Raw genomic sequence first — 18923 nt, 5'->3', positions numbered from 1 at the left:
TTCATGAGTTTAGGGGCAGCGACCTCATTAGGGTTACTCAGAATGTCATACTCCACCATTCTATTAAACAAACTCAACGCATCTTCAAATGCTCGACCAGGACCAACAATGCCAACATGTCGTAGAAGCTTTGTCTGCAAACCAAAAGACTGCAAACGAGAAGCAAGAAAAGCATAATGACGAACATCACCTGCGGAATAAACACCAAGCCCGCCAAAAGAAAAAGGTAAGGTGGAAAGTCGCCAAAGCCAGGCCCCGAAGCAGTAAACAATACGCTCCATGGAAGAAGAACTTTTATGTTTGGTGGAAGTTAAAACGAAGAAACCTCTACCATGCATGGTTGAAACTTCAAACGAATAAGCATGTACCAAGTTGAAGGTTAAAATGAAAAAGTCTCCATGTTAAAAAAGAAAGTTGGAGCTCACATAGACATTCACAGTTTGAGTTTGCACCATGGTTGAAGCACAAACAGAATAACTCTCCACTATGGTTGAAGCTCGAATGGAAGAAGTCTCCACCGTGGTGGAAGCTCAAGTTGTGGAAGTCTCCTACTCTCGATAGGATCTCGAACGATAACACAGGTATATAATTGCCGGCATGCCCCAAAACCCTGAATGGTTGGAGTGTGCAGATCACTCCTGAGTTAAAAATGTTATTCTTTTGTATAGCAAAACTTACAAAAACTTCCACGGTTTGAGCTTGCACCATGATTGAGACTTTTACTATATGTTTAAAAAGAAATTTATTTCTATTTTTGTTAGTGGTATTAATTAGTTTTGTGTAATTTAACGTTGAATTTGGAAAAATATAATAATTGTTTATTTGATACGTTTATTAATTATTTGATTATATGTTTAAAATGGAGTACAAAGTGCAAAAGATGGAGGAAATATAAAAAGGGTAGTTGGATCATTTAATAGGGAGATAATATAGAAAAGTGAGTAATATTAATATTAGAGCGGGGGGTTTAGCAAGTGAATAATGGCAACCAACGCAAATCAGGACGCCTAACTGTGCAGGTCAATGCTTGAGAGTAGGGGATGACAAAGAAATTCTCACTCTCAATTAGAGTAGAACTTATAAGGTGCACCCTCTCGCAATTCCCTTTACGATCTTACATGTGATCGAGGAGAAAATGTAAGATTGATCTATTATGGGCACAAAAATACCCTTGGGTGCACGGTGCACCTGGGTGCACATATTTTTTTCACAATTTAAAGTATGATCGATGTTGGATCTTTTGACCTTCAAGCCACGAGACGAATTCCCCACCATTTCCACCAACACTATCTTGGTTAAACATCGCTTTAATTAATTTTGAGCTTTCACATACTTTTTTCGTTCTTTTTTAGTTGCAACGTTTCTATTTTGAGACGTTTCTTTTTAGTTACAACCTTCTAATTTTTGGAAACTTTAACATATTTAATAACCCATACCATAATTTCCCCAAAATATATTTGTGTATATGGGCATGAATGTAATTTATTACTTATTCATTTACATACATTGCAAAAAAGAAAAATGGATGGGAATAAGTTAACCTTTGCACTGTCTATTAAAAATAAGTCATGCTTTTGATTATATCTGAACAGGTCTAACTTTAGGACCCATCAATTTTAAACAAGTCAAGTGACCGGTGACCGGTTCTACAGGTGAACGTCAAACTTTTTTTTTTTTTTTACCTTTATGTATTTTTTATTGTATTTTTGAGATTATTTTTTTTAGATTTTTAACATGGTTTTTTTTAAAAATATTTTAAGTCTATTTTTGCGAATAAAAGGTAACAAACATTCGTCTCAAAAATTGTGTCTTCATGAATGTGTTAAAATATCATGACGAATAACATGATAAAAAGTTACATCAAAAATCGTGTCAAAAGATGGTTTAAAAAGTTTGTCAAGTTCTTTTAAAAAACAATGAGTTGTTACGAACCTACAATAACAGGTCACAAATTGGTCTGACTTGTTTAAAATTGATGAGTGTTAAAGGTTGACGTGTTCACATATAATCAAAAGTATGATTTATTTTTAATAAATGGCTCAAAAGTTGACTTATTTCCATCGATAATGAAAATTACAACTAAAGCCCTGTTCTTTAGAGCTGAACTGAGCTGAATTGAATTGAACTGAACTGAACTAAATTGAACTGAACTGAATGCTCCTGAACTTAACTTAACTTAACTTAACTTAATAATAAATAATAACTAATAAATAATAAACAAATTAATAATATATAATAAATAAATAAATATTACTCCCTCCGAACCTAAATGTTTTTCCCGTTTGTCACTTTACGCGGTTATTAAGGAAAAAGAAATATTGTAAGATTAACTATTATTAATGTAGTTTTATGGGAAATTGTTGCTTTTTGATTCCATTTTCAAAAGAAAACAAAATAGTTGAGCCAATAGAATTTAAGGAATAAAAATGTCAACTCATTAATCCATCCAAACTTAAACCAACCAATGAGATTACAAAGTTTTTTTATTGATAAACCGATAGAATTACAAAGTTAAAATTACAAGGAAGAGATTAAAAAGGAAAGAAAATAAATGGGAAGATCATTTTGGGACACCTTAAAAGGAAATGGGAAAAACATTTAGATTCGGAGGGGATAATAATTAGTAATCTCTAGTTAATTACAAAATAATAATAAAACATATTAATTAATAACTAAATAATAAATAACTAATAACTAAAGAACAATTATTAAATAATTAATACTCCGTAGTTAATAATTAAAAATTAAAAATTAATAAATAAAAATTAATAATTAATAATCCATAATCAATAATTAATTACTAAAAATAATAATAAATGATATATAATAAATTATAGTAATTTATAATAAATAATTAGTTATATATAATAATAATATAAATATAAATATGAATACAGTATAAATAATAAGTAATATAATAATTATAAATAATAAATGTTATTATTATTATTAAGTTGAATTGAATTAAACTGAACTGAACTGCAAAATAAATCCTGAAACTGAAATTAAGTCAAAAAAAATCAGGGCCTAAAACAAAACGGATGAATTATGAAGTATCACAACTCACAAGTCTTTTTATTACGGAGTGTGTGAGAAAAGTGACAAAATTTGGAGTGACAAGTTGGAAGATAAAACCCGGTAAAAAAAACAAAAAAAACAAATTGGGAGATAAAACGGGAGATGGTAATCAAGTGGCATTGTAGAAAACAAGGCTAATGGATAAGTTAGCAAGTCGCTAGTTGGTGATTAACTTACTTGTGACTTGTGAGTCGTGACTTCACATAAATTGACTAATGAAAGATAAAGTGGTGGGAAAGATTTGCTAAGATTATTGGCAAGTGGCAATTGACTAAATTTCCAATCTCGTGACTTCACATTAATTTGACTAATAAAACTATTTAACCAATAATTTGGTAGAACATATTACATGTACCTGGGTGTATTGTGCAATGTGTATCCTCTTATATTTTCTCATATGTGAGAATAAAATGTAATAAGGATTACTAATGGACATAAAAATATCCTTGGTTGCACGGTACACCCAGGTACACCTACTAATTTTCAAATTTTTTTTTTTTTTTTTTTTTTGGTGTAAAAGAGAGGCAAAAGCCTCTAAAGGAAACAAAAGCTACTACTAAAACACAGAAATAAAAACACTACGTGAAATAAAAGACAAACAAAACAGAAAGCAACAGAAGCAGTAAGCTTCAAGCAGGGAAGCTTTTCAAGCTGCTAGGGCCGCCACCTTCCTTGCTATGATCATTCCAGCCAAGTCCTCCAATAAAACGGCCCTAAGTCCCACAGGGACCGCCTCAAACATCAACAGTCGTTGCTCCATGTCGACCCCAAAGTTGGCTAACCAATCGGTCGCTCGATTGGCTTCACGGTAACAATGGAAAATAGACACCTCTCAGCCACTTCTCTTGATCAGACTCTTACATTGACGAATGATATGGAATGAGGGTGAATTTGGGATGTGAGTGTCTAGCAGGAGCTGAACCACGACCGCCGAATCCACCTCTAGTAGAAATCTCCTGTAGCCCGCGTTCCATGCCACAACAAGTCCACGTCTAACCCCTAGTAACTCAACTTTCACACTGGAACATACTCCACATCTAGCTGCAAATAACTCCAGTACCTCCCCACTATGGCCTCTGATAATCCCTCCACATCATGCTTTGCCCGGGTTTCCTTTAGATGCTCCATCAGTGTTGAGTTTAACCCAATCAGGACCCGGACACAACCATCGAACATAGATCACTTCAGTTCCCCTTTTTCGCTTCCCTAACATAATCTCATCCTTCTCCATTGCTTGTTTAATATCCCTCACTCGAGCCATAATGAAGGTAAATTGGTCCAGAGGAATATCTACTGTTCTCTCGAAGCACCGGTTATTCCTCCATTTTCATAACCACCACAAAGTAGTGGCAAAGATGATATTCCAATCTTCAACCCAAGACTGATTGTTGCCACTTAGGTTAGTACATAACCAGTCAAAGAAAGGTTTAGAGAACAATTCCTGGTGATTTAGCCAAGGGAATTTCCTCCAAACAAGGGTCGCAGCAGGACATGTGCGCAAGATATGCTCACTTGTTTCTTCTATTTCACCACACAACGTGCATCTAGGGTCAAGAGCAAAGCCACGCAATGAAGGAAATAATGCCCTTGGTCCAAGTATGCATTCTATGTTAAGTGTAATAAAAGCGGTTCAGTGTTAATTAACAAGTTAATAATTCAGTGAGATCAAGTGAGCTGAATGCCTAGCTAGAGGCCGCTTCAGTTCAAGTGGAATTAATGACATTAATCCACAGCTTACTCTTGACTGAACCCGTAGGGTCACACAAATAGTACGTAAACGGATCAAGTATTTATTGGCATTAAATACTCTATCTATGGATATTCGGAATCGACGGATCTTGGTTTCAGTGGGAGCTGAGATCGTCACAAGCAAGAAATGAATACTCCGAAAACGATGATATTGCCGGAAGCGGAAATATGGATCGTATCGGAAATATAAATATTATCCAAGTCGTAGATGTTGCCGGAAACGGAAACATGGTACGTATCGGAAAATATTATCGGAAATGGAAATATCGCCGGAATCGGAAATATTGCCGGAAACGGAAATATTGTCAGAATCGGAAATATTATCGGAATCGGAAAATAATTCCGGAAACGGAAATATTAAATATTTGTTCGAAACGGAAATTAATTCCGGAATCGGAAATATTAAATATTGTTCGTATCGGAAATGAATTCCGGAATCGGGAATTTAATCGGAAGCGTATCGTACGAATTAGCAACGGACGAGGCCCGCTAGACGAAGGCCCAGCACGAAGCCAGGCCATCGCCCAGCGAGCCGCACGCACCAACGCACGCCTCGACCAGGCCCAGCGCAAGGCCAGGCCCAGCCAAGGGCGCGCGCGCAGCACAGCAGCGTGGGCTGTGCGCCTGTCGTGGGCCGCAAGGCCTGCGCGGGTGCACGGCTTGTGCGATGCTTGTGCGGGAAATCCTAATCCTATTAGGATTTGTGCAAAGATTAAAATCCTAATCCTATTAGATTTGCTTTGTTACTTAGAGTTCTAACTAGCAAATCCACATCCTAGTAGGATTACAATTCCTTTTCCATACTCCTATAAATAGGTGCCTAGGGTCATAATTTATGGGTACGATTGAAGTATTCAAAGGGTAAGTTTTTGAAATAAAAATCAGCCATACACTTGCAATAATAACCGAAATTCCTAAGCACCTTAAGGGCGATTCTAGTTGGTCTAACTTGAGGCGGATCCGGACGTACTGTGGACTATCTGAAGGAAATAATGCCCTTGGTCCAAGTATGCATTCTATGTTAAGTCTAATAAATGCGGTTCAGTATTAATTAACAAGTTAATAATTCAGTGAGATCAAGTGAGCTGAATGCCTAGCTAGAGGCCGCTTCAGTTCAAGTGGAATTAATGATATTAATCCACAGCTTACTCTTGACTGAACCCGTAGGGTCACACAAATAGTACGTAAACGGATTAAGTATTTAATTGCATTAAATACTCCATCTATGAATATTCGGGACCGACGGATCTTGGTTTCAGTGGGAGCTAAGATCGTCACAGGCAAGAAATGAATACTCCGGAAACGATGATATTGCCGGAAACGGAAATATGGATCGTATCGGAAATATAAATATTATCCAAGTCGTAGATGTTGCCGGAAACGGAAACATGGTACGTATCGGAAAATATTATCGGAAATGGAAATATTGCCAGAATCGGAAATATTGCCGGAAACGGAAATATTGTCAGAATCGGAAATATTACCGGAATCGGAAAATAATTCCGGAAACGGAAATATTAAATATTTGTTCGAAACGGAAATTAATTCCGGAATCGGAAATATTAAATATTGTTCGTATCGGAAATGAATTCCGGAATCGGAAAATTTAATCGGAAGCGCATCGTACGAATAAGCATCGGACGAGGCCTGCCGGACGAGGCCCAGCACGAAGCCAGGCCATCGCCCAGCAAGCCAAGCGCGCCGCACAAACAGCCACGCCAGGCCCAGCGCAAGGCCAGGCCCAGCAGGCTGCGCAGCGCGCACAGCGCGCACAGCACGCGCAGCGCGCAGCGCGCGCGGGCGCTGCGTGGGCTGCTGCTCGCGCGCACGCATGGGGCCCATTGTGGCTGCCGTGCGTGTGTGTGCAAGTGTTTGTGTTCGTGCACGTTTCCTAAAACATGCAGAGTTCGGTTAATGATTAAATTCCTAATTCTATTTGATAAATTAATTAAATTAGAGTTCTTGTAGGATTCTAGGTTTAATTAATTTGTATCTGAATAGGATTTCGATTCCCTTTCCATACCCCTATAAATATGAGGCTAGGGCTCACAATTTATAACAAGTTTCAAAGTATTCAAAAGTGAGTTTTTTGAGAGAAAATTAAAACACACATCTTGCTCATAAAGTGCCGAAATTTTCTAGTACCTTAAGGGCGATTCTAGTTGGTCAATCTTAAGGCGGATCCGGACGTGCTGTGGACTATCTACGGAGGGACGACACTTGGAGTCCTAAAGACTTGTTCTTGTTCGGTTCGGGCGCAGCTAGGGAGGGCACGCAACAAAGAGTATGCATCTAAATTATGCTATATGATTATGTGTAAATAATATGTTGTCCTGGGTTAATGGTTGTTTCCGCATGATCTATGTAATGTCATATGTATCATAACCTAACAGTGGTATCACGAGCCCCTTATTATTTTCATAATCTAAATTGCATGAACATGGTTAAATATTACAAATTTGCAAGAATTAAAAGGGGTGATTAATTTTCGTAATTGTTAATTAATTGCAAATTGCGTTTATTTAATTATACGTACGCAGTTTTTCGGCAGTTTCTTCGTTACTCATCCGAATTGAGTGATTTTTGTGTCAATTCCGCATGTAAAAGGCATTCTAAAATTTTGACAAAAAGAGTATTTTTCTGCCGAACCCAGAATTCTCAAATTCGAAGCCTAACTATGACTTTTCGAAGGTTTTAGTTTTTCGAATGCAAAATTTCGTAAATTTAAGATGTTAAATTAAATATTTGCGATTCTTGTTGATAAATCTTGAATTTTTGATTGACCTACTGCATATGTTTAACAAGTTTGAATGCCTAGTCTTGTTAATTATGCAATCTAATTTGTAATTATAATTAATTTGTTGAAAATTAGAATAATTTAGAATTAATTTGATTTTCATAATTAATTGTAATTTAATTAGAAACCTATGATTAAAAACCACCATAAAAATTGTAAATTTATGATAAATTTTAAATTTTTATGACCTAGACTTGAATCCATAACAATCGGAAATCAATTGGATAATAAATTTTCGATTTTTTCGCCCTAAAATTATGAAATTAATATTATTTATTAATTTGTCATTAATTTTAAATATAAATTTTAAATTTTATGCGATTCGTTCATAAAACTTGCACGCACGAAGCAATGGACGCTTCGTGTTACCCTTAAGGGGTGTTGTATAATGCGGGCATGCGACGACGAGCAAGGGAGCTCGTCGCCCGTGCGGCACGAATGCAATGAGCAAGGGCGTAGTGCACGAGCACAAGGCAGCAACCCTGCCTTGTGTCCTGTGCCACGAGCAATGGACGAATGGGCATGGGCGAAGGGCGAGCCAAGGCAGTCGCGTGTGGGCAGCAAGCGAGCTGCGCCACAACGCGCGCTGCCTCGCACAAGAGCGCGCAGCCTCGCGCGCAGCGAGCGCAAGCTCGCGTGCCACGAGCGCTGCGCCCAGCATTGCTCGCGCGCACAGCGAGCGATGTCGCGCGCCCAGCGAGCGATGGCTCGCGCGCCCAGCGAGCGATGTCGCGCGCCCAGCGAGCGATGTCGCGCGCGCACTGCGAGCGATAGCTCGCGTGCGATGAACGGTGGCGCGCGCAGCGAGCACCAATGCGTGCGGAGGCTTGCGATGGGGATGCAGCAGCTATGCGACGAGCGCATGGGCTGCGCGCACATGGCCAGCAATGGCTGTGTGCGTGCGGCCCATGGGCGTGCAACGCGTAGGGTGTTTGCGTTACGATTAAAGATCGTTTTGAATGTTTAATTTGAAAATTTCAGTTCACGTAATTTTAATTAATTTTAAAATTAATAATTTAAATTATTTTCTTGGATTTTAATTTTGAATATTGTAATTATAATAAATTTTATTTATTCTAATTATTTTACTAAAATTAAAATCATGAATTAATTTAAATACGACTGAAATTAAATTAAATTTTTGGATTCAATTATAAATTTATATGAGCTTTAAATTTTAATTAAATTTGTATGTTTCCGGTTAGACTAGAAATACATTTTTATGTTTAAAATTAGTAAAGCATATAAATTTATTGGTTTAAGTGGGAGCGTTTTTTAGTCATAAACTCTTGATTAGGTCTACAAATCCTTAAGGTTAAAACAACTTGATTAGAATTAATAAGGACTGAATAATTGGTAGATTATTGGTGCCCTTGATTAATTGCTGCAAATGTTTACGTGATGCATAATGTGTTTTACTAACCAGCTATGTGGGCCATTCATGATAATGAATGGGTGAATGGTATATATTGTATATGTACTGTTTTGCAGGTTATGAAGTGACTAGTATGGCCCAAATAGGATAGAAAATATGGTCTGCGTACCATTAATTTGAATGTAATTGGTCTAAAGTACCAAAGTTATTTTTCAATTCAAATATGGTCTGCGAACTATCAAATAGTTGTAATTAGTAATAGCTTATCCTATTTGAAGAAAATGGTGCCTCCCACGGAGATTTTCAAGACGGACTTTGAAGTCAAAGCTTCAAGATGAAGTCGGGCCATACTAGATCACAAATATCTTATGCATGTTTTAAGTTATTTATTGCTTTTAAATATGTCTTAAAATGCATGAGATCAAAAGCTTGATTATGTTGCATGATTAAGGATTTTAGTTCACTTAAAATCTAACCAACATAGTAAGAGCCTTAAGTTCCAAACTTAAAAATTGAGTTATAAGGTGCCATGCCAAAATATACACTTGCTTGGATATCCTTTACATCAATCTAGTAATAGTTTTCGCTCAGCGAGGTGTTACTTATTGGTCCTAAAGGGGCAAGGTACACAAATAATTGTGAGTACACGTTAGTTTTGGTGAAACTCAACGATATAAGTAAGGAGTCCTTTTATGTCGTGGCAAAATCGATAGGTTTACCTTATAAGTTCTTAGACGTACCTATCAACCAAGAATAGTTTCTAGACTATTAGCAAAAGGCTTTTGCTTACCTAAGATGTTTTAGGATTAAGTCGACAAACTGTGCTTAGTTCTTCAATGATTTTAGGATCTTGGAATCATTTTATTCACACCTGCCGGAACAATAAAATCGAATAAAATGCTAATAACTTGTTTGAATTGCATGGTTGCTTTAATTTCAAGTTATTATTCATGATAAATGTTTAGACTTTGCATGCTTCAATGTATGTTTTAATTATTGTTTATAATTAAATATCTTGCACTGCAATAAATCCTTTTAGAAAGGTAACAGTAAATTTCCTCGATTGGTAGTGAATCCAAGAACGATTCACGGAAATGAGAGAAAGTGAGCAATTTAAAATGTACGTTTCTTTTAGCGACTTTTATGGTTGTTTTCGAATATCAAAATCGAATGGCAAACCAATTGGTGCTTGTGAATTCAAAATACAATGTAGTTTTGAGATCATAAAGCATTGAGTTTAATACGCTCAGCTTTACCAATGGTTAACAACCTAATATCTTTTTCCATTTAATTCTCGAATGAGTCTAGTCCCTAGACATTCGAATAGATCGATGCTTAGAGAACTTTAGAAGCTTCTGGTAAGATCATCTAGTTGAAACAAAATATTCAACATAAATTAAAATGGTAAAGAACCTTGTTGGTGACATTGGACATGTCTAACAAAGTATAAAAGTCAACACTAAAGAATTCAATTCTTAAGACTATAAGAAAGGGTACAAGAAATAGGAAAACGAGGAACAAATGAAAGGAATTTACGATTCCGTTTCTACCTATAAGTTTATGATTAAAGAGAAGTGACCTAGCAATCAAACTTCCTTGGTATCATATACCGCTTGAGGTTCTTACTTCGGTAATAACTCAAAAAAAAATGGAAGCTAGGCTACACTAATGGCCTACAAGTGGGAAATGAAGCATGGTAATGCTACATTAGTTGTAGGGTCATCTAGTTTGTTTTAAAGGCTGGAACTAAATGGCTATTTTGTTCCATAACCAGCATACCTAAATTTCTGCTTCAAACACAGAAAGACTCACATTCAGAAGAACAAAAACAATGCTTGTTTGTTTGTTTATTTGAATGAAATGGTCATTTACGGGATGAGTCAATATGCTTGATTAAAACAAACAACTCTTTAACAATAAAAACTTTGCTAGGTTCAAATCAAACCCTTGATTTGAGTTCCACTAATCTTTGGCATTATTGCTTAGACCATATCAACAAGTTAACATTCACAAGCTCTATTTTAAATGGACTTTTGAAAGTTGGTTGATTTCTAGATCAACTTAAGACAAGCTAGTCTTACTTGTTGAAAGTAACAAAGAATATGAACTATTGTTAGAACGCCTAGACGATAGAGTTCAAAGCTAAAGAAAGGTTTTATGACTTTATTATTTCACATGGATTTGAGTGAATATAGGTTTATTTACTCAAATGTGATATAAGTTGAATCTGTTTGGCTAGTTCAAAGATTCAGAAGTATAAAATCCACTTGGCAAGAAATCATAAAGATCTAGGTTAGATCATGTTGATGATTACTTGAGACCAAATATGATCATCAATGATTGTGTGGTGTAATTTCACAATCTAGGTCCATAAGATATGGCATATCTTAGTTGGAATAATCGAAGTCAATTAGTACTTGATTCGATTAATGATGAATCATAAAGACTTTTCCTATAATTTCTAAAACAAAATGCTCAACTACCACCAAACTAAACCAAAATTCGTCAAAGCTATTGAAAAGTAAATTCAGAATAACTTTTCATAAAATATATCTAGAGAGTTGTAAAACTCAGTGGGAGCTTAGTGTTTGTCATTCGACAAACTAAGGTCCAAGTATAGATATATGTTTCATTGTGATTTATTCAAATGAGACACAAGGGTATTGTTTCTACCACGAATTTTGAGAACATAATGTTTGTTTGCTCGAAATGATGTCCTTTTGGAGATTCGTTTCCAAAATGACAAGTGGGAGAAAATAGACCTCGAAAGTTTTCGAGGCGAACAACAAACATAAACGGACATTCCGGAGGCTTTTCGAAGTGCTTCAGAAAATCCGAACTTATTCTTAAGACTTTAGAAGTGGCTTTAAAGAATAGACATCTCTTAGAAGACTTTACAAGTGCTTCAAGGAGAACAGAATATTCAAAGGACTTTAAGTGGCTATTGATATTCTAATGTTTGATGTTCTATACCCAAGTAGGCATAGAATTCAAGTCACTGAAACTATGAGATTCTTCTATTAGATAGTAAAGAAACATAGAGATCAGGTCAATGAAACTATGAGATTCTTCTATTAAATAGTGAAGAAACCTACAACTTGCAGTCAAACTATTATCATGTAGATTAATGAGTTTGTGACTTGTAAGAAAGCTATGACGAAACCCAGATTCCCTAAAATGGTTAGAGGCCATATATAGACTCAAATGTTTTAAATGGTTAGAGGCCATAAAACATACTCAATGTTTTGATGACAAAATTGAAATTTTGTTGATTTGCAAGAATAGTTTCACACCTATTAGTTGCAAGTTTGTTTTAAGGATAAAAACCATCAAACATGAAATTGTGTTCACACACAAAGCTAGATTAGTTGCTAAAGGTTACAAGCAAATTCACGGCGTGGATTGTGTTGAAACCTCATGCAAAATCGTAATGCTTAAGTCTATTATTCAAGCAATGATTGCATATTGGTACATATGGCAATTGGATGACAAAACGTATTCCTCAATCAAATGTTGGAATATAATATGTACATGGTATGTCATAGAATTTGTGGATCCAAATAAATGCTTAAAAAGGAAAGCTAGCTTATGAAATCTAAGTACAGATTTAAGCAAGCAATTGGGAATTAGAAATGTATTTTAGTGAAGCTAATAAGTATTTTAGTTTCATAAAAATGTACATGATTCTTATAGATATATAAGAAGTTTAGTGGGAGTACATAAAACTTAATTGGTCCTATGTGTATCACACACATATCTCTCTATTGTAAAATAACATTCAAATGCTAATGACTTAGATTTGAAATTATTCATCAATGATGGACTATGGCGAAACTTAGTACATACTGGGTATTAAGATCTATTTACAAAGATCTTATGATATTGTTTTGGATTAAGTAATGGCATTTACTAAATCAAACACGAAAGTCTCCATTGGAGATATTCGACCCATGTGAATAAATCTAAGTAAAGGATGTTTGAACTATGTATAAGCATTTACTAAGTTAAACATCAAAGAGTCTAAATGAGATTCTTAAACCTATATTATATGTCAAAGAATTTAGCTGGATTCAGTATCTGCTGAAATTGAATGAGCTAAAATTACATGAATAGAATTCAATTGGGAATTATTCTGAAAAAGAATTTATCATGTATGATATAATATGAGGATCGCCAAAAACGTATCGTATGACTTTAGGCATGACGAACATATACCAATCTCTATTAATCTAAGTGAAGATCAACTAGGTTGAGATCAAGAATACTTATGGTACTTGAAAAAGTACATAGGAATAGTTCTTGATTCAAGGAAATAAAGATATGCTAAATATTGATGCTACACGCATAAACACTGGCAAAGGATCAAGCAAGACCCTTTGGAGTTAACCATTGATAAGGACGAGCTATAGAGCATCGTGTTTTGAAATGGCAACATGGATTGGAGACCATGAGTTGTTGCGTGGGAAATTAAAATATTAATTTCTATGTTCTAAGATATAGTTGGAGAGTCTTCCACATATCTATGAACTGCTTGGATAGGTAAATCCAAACAAAGCATCACTAGCAACCTATACAGTTGAAGTAAAAGTGATTGTTGCCTAAGAAGCAATAAAACAGGGTTGTTTAAAGTTCTTCACTGAACTTGGGTAGATCACCTATCTGCTGGCTTGATGGTTCTTCATTGAAAAATGCGTAGAACCACTCTTGAAGCAAGAAAAACGTCTGCTAACTTGATGGTTCTTCATTGCAAAATGAGTAAAACCACCATCGAAGTAAGAAAGACTAGATCGCATAATAAACAAACTCAAAAGATCTTATTCATCATATCTCGAAGAACATTCGATGAAAAAGGATATTAAGATTGGCAAAGAATGATAACTAAACCTATGCAACAAGTGAGAAGCAACACTCACATTGTCGCACTGGAAATCAAGCATAGCTTTGAATTCCATGAATTGTTTTAGAAGATGGGTTTGAGGCCCATGGTTATAAAACATTGGGGTTGAACATTTATCATATATGAAATGTATTTTCATATTCCATTTAATCTTGGTTTAGTATTAAATGATGAGTCCCTTCAAATTTGACGATATATTCAAGATAGACTGTCAGGACCAGTCCTGTGACTAAGAAATGTCTATCAAGTGAACTTGAAAGTCAAAGGTTGAAAATGGTCCCTATTCGGAGTTTTCTATAAAATTGGACGCATAGAAAACGTTAGACGATTAGAATGCAAGATGACTAGTAGTTCTATTTCTTGAACTATGTGGACATGGCAATGTCATAATCATTTGCATAGATACTTACTTTGGGAAGACTAGTATCGGACAAGACCTATGAAACTTTACTGTAAGAGATGAAAATCTGTCATGAGTAAATTTCATTAAATTATTAGACACTAAATCCTCAATACCTGAGTGATTTGAGATTACTTGTTTGAGAACTGGTTGCTTTGACGTTGACCAACCGTCGCACCGTAAAAGGAGGCTATAAAGGCAACGCTCAGGTAATCACCTATCAAACGAAGTCTAATCTCAAGATCGCAAGATTGGGATTGTCCTCCCATAAATCGGGATGAGATGCTTAAAAGTTGTACAAGGCCACTCGGAGAGCTAGAAACTGTGAAATGCATGGCCGTGCTCGGATGAATCATAGGCTATGATTATCTGTTTATTTGATCAGTTGAACTCTGAAACCGAGGAACACCTCTGGACATAATAAGGATGACAACTCTTACCTTATGTTCAAGAGCAAGCATCGAGCGACAAAGGAATTAGGAAATGCACACTTGTCCCTAAGGACAAGTGGGAGACTGAAGGAAATAATGCCCTTGGTCCAAGTATGCATTCTATGTTAAGTCTAATAAATGCGGTTCAGTATTAATTAACAAGTTAATAATTCAGTGAGATCAAGTGAGCTGAATGCCTAGCTAGAGGCCGCTTCAGTTCAAGTGGAATTAATGATATTAATCCACAGCTTACTCTTGACTGAACCCGTAGGGTCACACAAATAGTACGTAAACGGATCAAGTATTTAATGGCATTAAATACTCCATCTATGAATATTCGGGACCGACGGATCTTGGTTTCAGTGGGAGCTAAGATCGTCACAGGCAAGAAATGAATACTCCGGAAACGATGATATTGCCGGAAACGGAAATATGGATCGTATCGGAAATATAAATATTATCCAAGTCGTAGATGTTGCCGGAAACGGAAACATGGTACGTATCGGAAAATATTATCGGAAATGGAAATATTGCCAGAATCGGAAATATTGCCGGAAACGGAAATATTGTCAGAATCGGAAATATTACCGGAATCGGAAAATAATTCCGGAAACGGAAATATTAAATATTTGTTCGAAACGGAAATTAATTCCGGAATCGGAAATATTAAATATTGTTCGTATCGGAAATGAATTCCGGAATCGGAAAATTTAATCGGAAGCGCATCGTACGAATAAGCATCGGACGAGGCCTGCCGGACGAGGCCCAGCACGAAGCCAGGCCATCGCCCAGCAAGCCAAGCGCGCCGCACAAACAGCCACGCCAGGCCCAGCGCAAGGCCAGGCCCAGCAGGCTGCGCAGCGCGCACAACGCGCACAGCACGCGCAGCGCGCAGTGCGCGCGGGCGCTGCGTGGGCTGCTGCTCGCGCGCACGCATGGGGCCCATTGTGGCTGCCGTGCGTGTGTGTGCAAGTGTTTGTGTTCGTGCACGTTTCCTAAAACATGCAGAGTTCGGTTAATGATTAAATTCCTAATTCTATTTGATAAATTAATTAAATTAGAGTTCTTGTAGGATTCTAGGTTTAATTAATTTGTATCTGAATAGGATTTCGATTCCCTTTCCATACCCCTATAAATATGAGGCTAGGGCTCACAATTTATAACAAGTTTCAAAGTATTCAAAAGTGAGTTTTTTGAGAGAAAATTAAAACACACATCTTGCTCATAAAGTGCCGAAATTTTCTAGTACCTTAAGGGCGATTCTAGTTGGTCAATCTTAAGGCGGATCCGGACGTGCTGTGGACTATCTACGGAGGGACGACACTTGGAGTCCTAAAGACTTGTTCTTGTTCGGTTCGGGCGCAGCTAGGGAGGGCACGCAACAAAGAGTATGCATCTAAATTATGCTATATGATTATGTGTAAATAATATGTTGTCCTGGGTTAATGGTTGTTTCCGCATGATCTATGTAATGTCATATGTATCATAACCTAACACTATCTACGGAGGGACGACATTTGGAGTCCTAAAGACTTGTTCTTGTTCGGTTCGGGCGCAGCTAGGGAAGGCACGCTACAACATGTATGCATCCATTCTATGCTAAATGATTATGTGTAAATAATATGCTTTCTTGGCTTTATGGTTTTTCCGCATGATTTATGAATTGTCATATGTATCATAACCTAACAGTGGTATCACGAGCCTATTATTATTTTCATAATCTAAATTGCATAAACATGGTTAAATATTACAAATTTGCAAGAGTTAAAAGGGGTGATTAATTTTCGTAATTGTTAATTAATTGCAAATTGCGTTTATTTAATTATACGTACGCAGTTTTTCGGCAGTTTCTTCGTTACTCATCAAAATCGAGTGATTTTTGTGTCAATTCCGCATGTAAAAGGCATTCTAAAATTTTGACAAAAAAATACTTTTAGGCCGAACCCAGAGTTCTCAAATTCGAAGCCTAACTATGACTTTTCGAAGGTTTTAGTTTTTCGAACGCAAAATTTCGTAAATTTAAGATGTTAAATTAAATATTTGCGATTCTTGTTGATAAATCTTGAATTTTTGATTGACCTACTGTATATGTTTAACAAGTTTGGATGCCTAGCCTTGTTAATTATGCAATCTAATTCGTAATTATGATTAATTTGTTGAAAATTGGAATAATTTAGAATTAATTTGATTTTCATAATTAGTTATAATTTAATTAGATACCTATGATTAAAAACCACCATAAAAATTGTAAATTTATGTTAAATTTTAAATTTTTATGACCTAGACTTGAATCCATGTTAATCGGAAATCAATAAATTAATAAATTTTTGATTTTTCGCCCTAAAATTATGAAATTAATATGATTTATTAATTTGTCATTAATTTTGAAAATAAAATTTTTAATTTTTATGCGATTCGCTCATATAACTTGCACGCACAAAGCAATGGACGCTACGTGTTACCCTTAAGGGGTGTTGTATAGTGCGGGCATGCGACGACGAGCAAGGGAGCTCGTCGCCCATGCGGTACGAATGTAGCGAGCAAGGGCATGGTGCACGAGCACAAGGCAGCAACCCTGCCTTGTGTCGTGGGCTGTGTGCGATGGGCGCATGGGCAAGGGTGAGAGCAAGGCACAAGCAGTCGCGTGTGGGCAGCAAGCGAGCTGCGCCACAACGCGCACTGCCTCGCGCAAGCGTGCGACGAGCGCTGCGCCTAGCGATGGTGAGCAGCGTGCGCGTGCGACGAGCGCTGCGCCCAACGATGGTGAGCAGTGTGCTTTGCGACGCAACGCATGGGCTGCTCGCACATGGCCAGCGATGGCTGTGTGCGTGTGGCCCATGGCTCTGCGTTGCGTGGTGTTGTTGCGTTACGATTAGATCGTTTTAAAATTTTAATTTGAAATTTTCAGTTTTCGTAATTTTAATTAATTTTAAAATTAATAATTTAAATTGTTTTCTTGGATTTTAATTTTCAATATTATAATTATAATAAATTTTATTTTTTCTAATTATTTTACTAAAATTAAAATCATGAATTAATTTAAATACGACTGAAAAATAAATTAAATAAGCGGATTCAATTATAAATTTATATGAGCTTTAAATTTTAATAAAATTTGTATGTTTCCGGTTAGACTAGAAATACATTTTTATGTTTAAAATTAGTAAAGCATATGAATTTATTGGTTTAAGTGGGAGCCCTTTTAGTCATAAACTCTTGATTAGGTCTACAAATCCTGAAGGTTAAAACAACTTTATTAGAATTAATAAGGACTTAATAATTTGTAGATTATTGGTGCCCTTGATTAATTGCTGCAAATGTTTATGTGATGCATAATGTGTTTTACTAACCAGCTATGTGGGCCATTCATGATAATGAATGGGTGAATGGTATATATTTTATATGTACCGTTTTGCAGGTTATGAAGTGACTAGTATGGCCCAAATAGGATAGAAAATATGGTATGCGTGTCATTAATTTGAATGTAATTGGTCTAAAGTACCAAAATTGTTTTTCAATTCAAATATGGTCTACGTACCATCAAATAGTTGTAATTAGTTTAATTATAGCTTATCCTATTTGAAGAAAATGGCGCCTCCCACGGTGAAATTCAAGACGAAGTTTCCATTTTCGAGACGGACTTTGAAGTTGAAGCTTCAAGATGAAGTCGGACCATACTAGATCACATTTATCTTATGCATGTTTTAAGTTATTTATTACTTTTAAATATGTCTTAAATATGCATGAGATCAAAGCTTGATTATGTTGCATGATTAAGGATTTTAGTTCACTTAAAATCTAACCAACATAGTAAGAGCCTTAAGTCCCAAACTTAAAAAAATTGAGTTAAAAGGTGCCATGCCAAAATATACACTTGCTTGGATATCCTTTACATCAATCTAGTAATAGTTTTCGCTCAGCGAGGTGTTACTTATTGGTCCTAAAGGGGCAAGGTACACAAGTAACTGTGAGTACATGTTAGTTTTGGTGAAACTCAACGATATAAATAAGGAGTCCTTTTATGTCGTGGCAAAATCGATAGGTTTACCTAATAAGTTCTTAGACGTGCCTATCAACCAAGAATAGTTTCTAGACTATTAGCAAAAGGTTTTTGCTTACCTAAAATGTTTTTGGATTGAGTCGACAAACTGTGCTTAATTCTTCAATGATTTTAGGGTCTTGGAATCATTTTATTC

The sequence above is a fragment of the Spinacia oleracea genome, chromosome 6 (genome assembly GCF_020520425.1).
Source record: "Spinacia oleracea cultivar Varoflay chromosome 6, BTI_SOV_V1, whole genome shotgun sequence".
Classification (NCBI taxonomy): Eukaryota; Viridiplantae; Streptophyta; class Magnoliopsida; order Caryophyllales; family Amaranthaceae; genus Spinacia; species Spinacia oleracea.
This window is presented reverse-complemented; position numbering follows the sequence as displayed.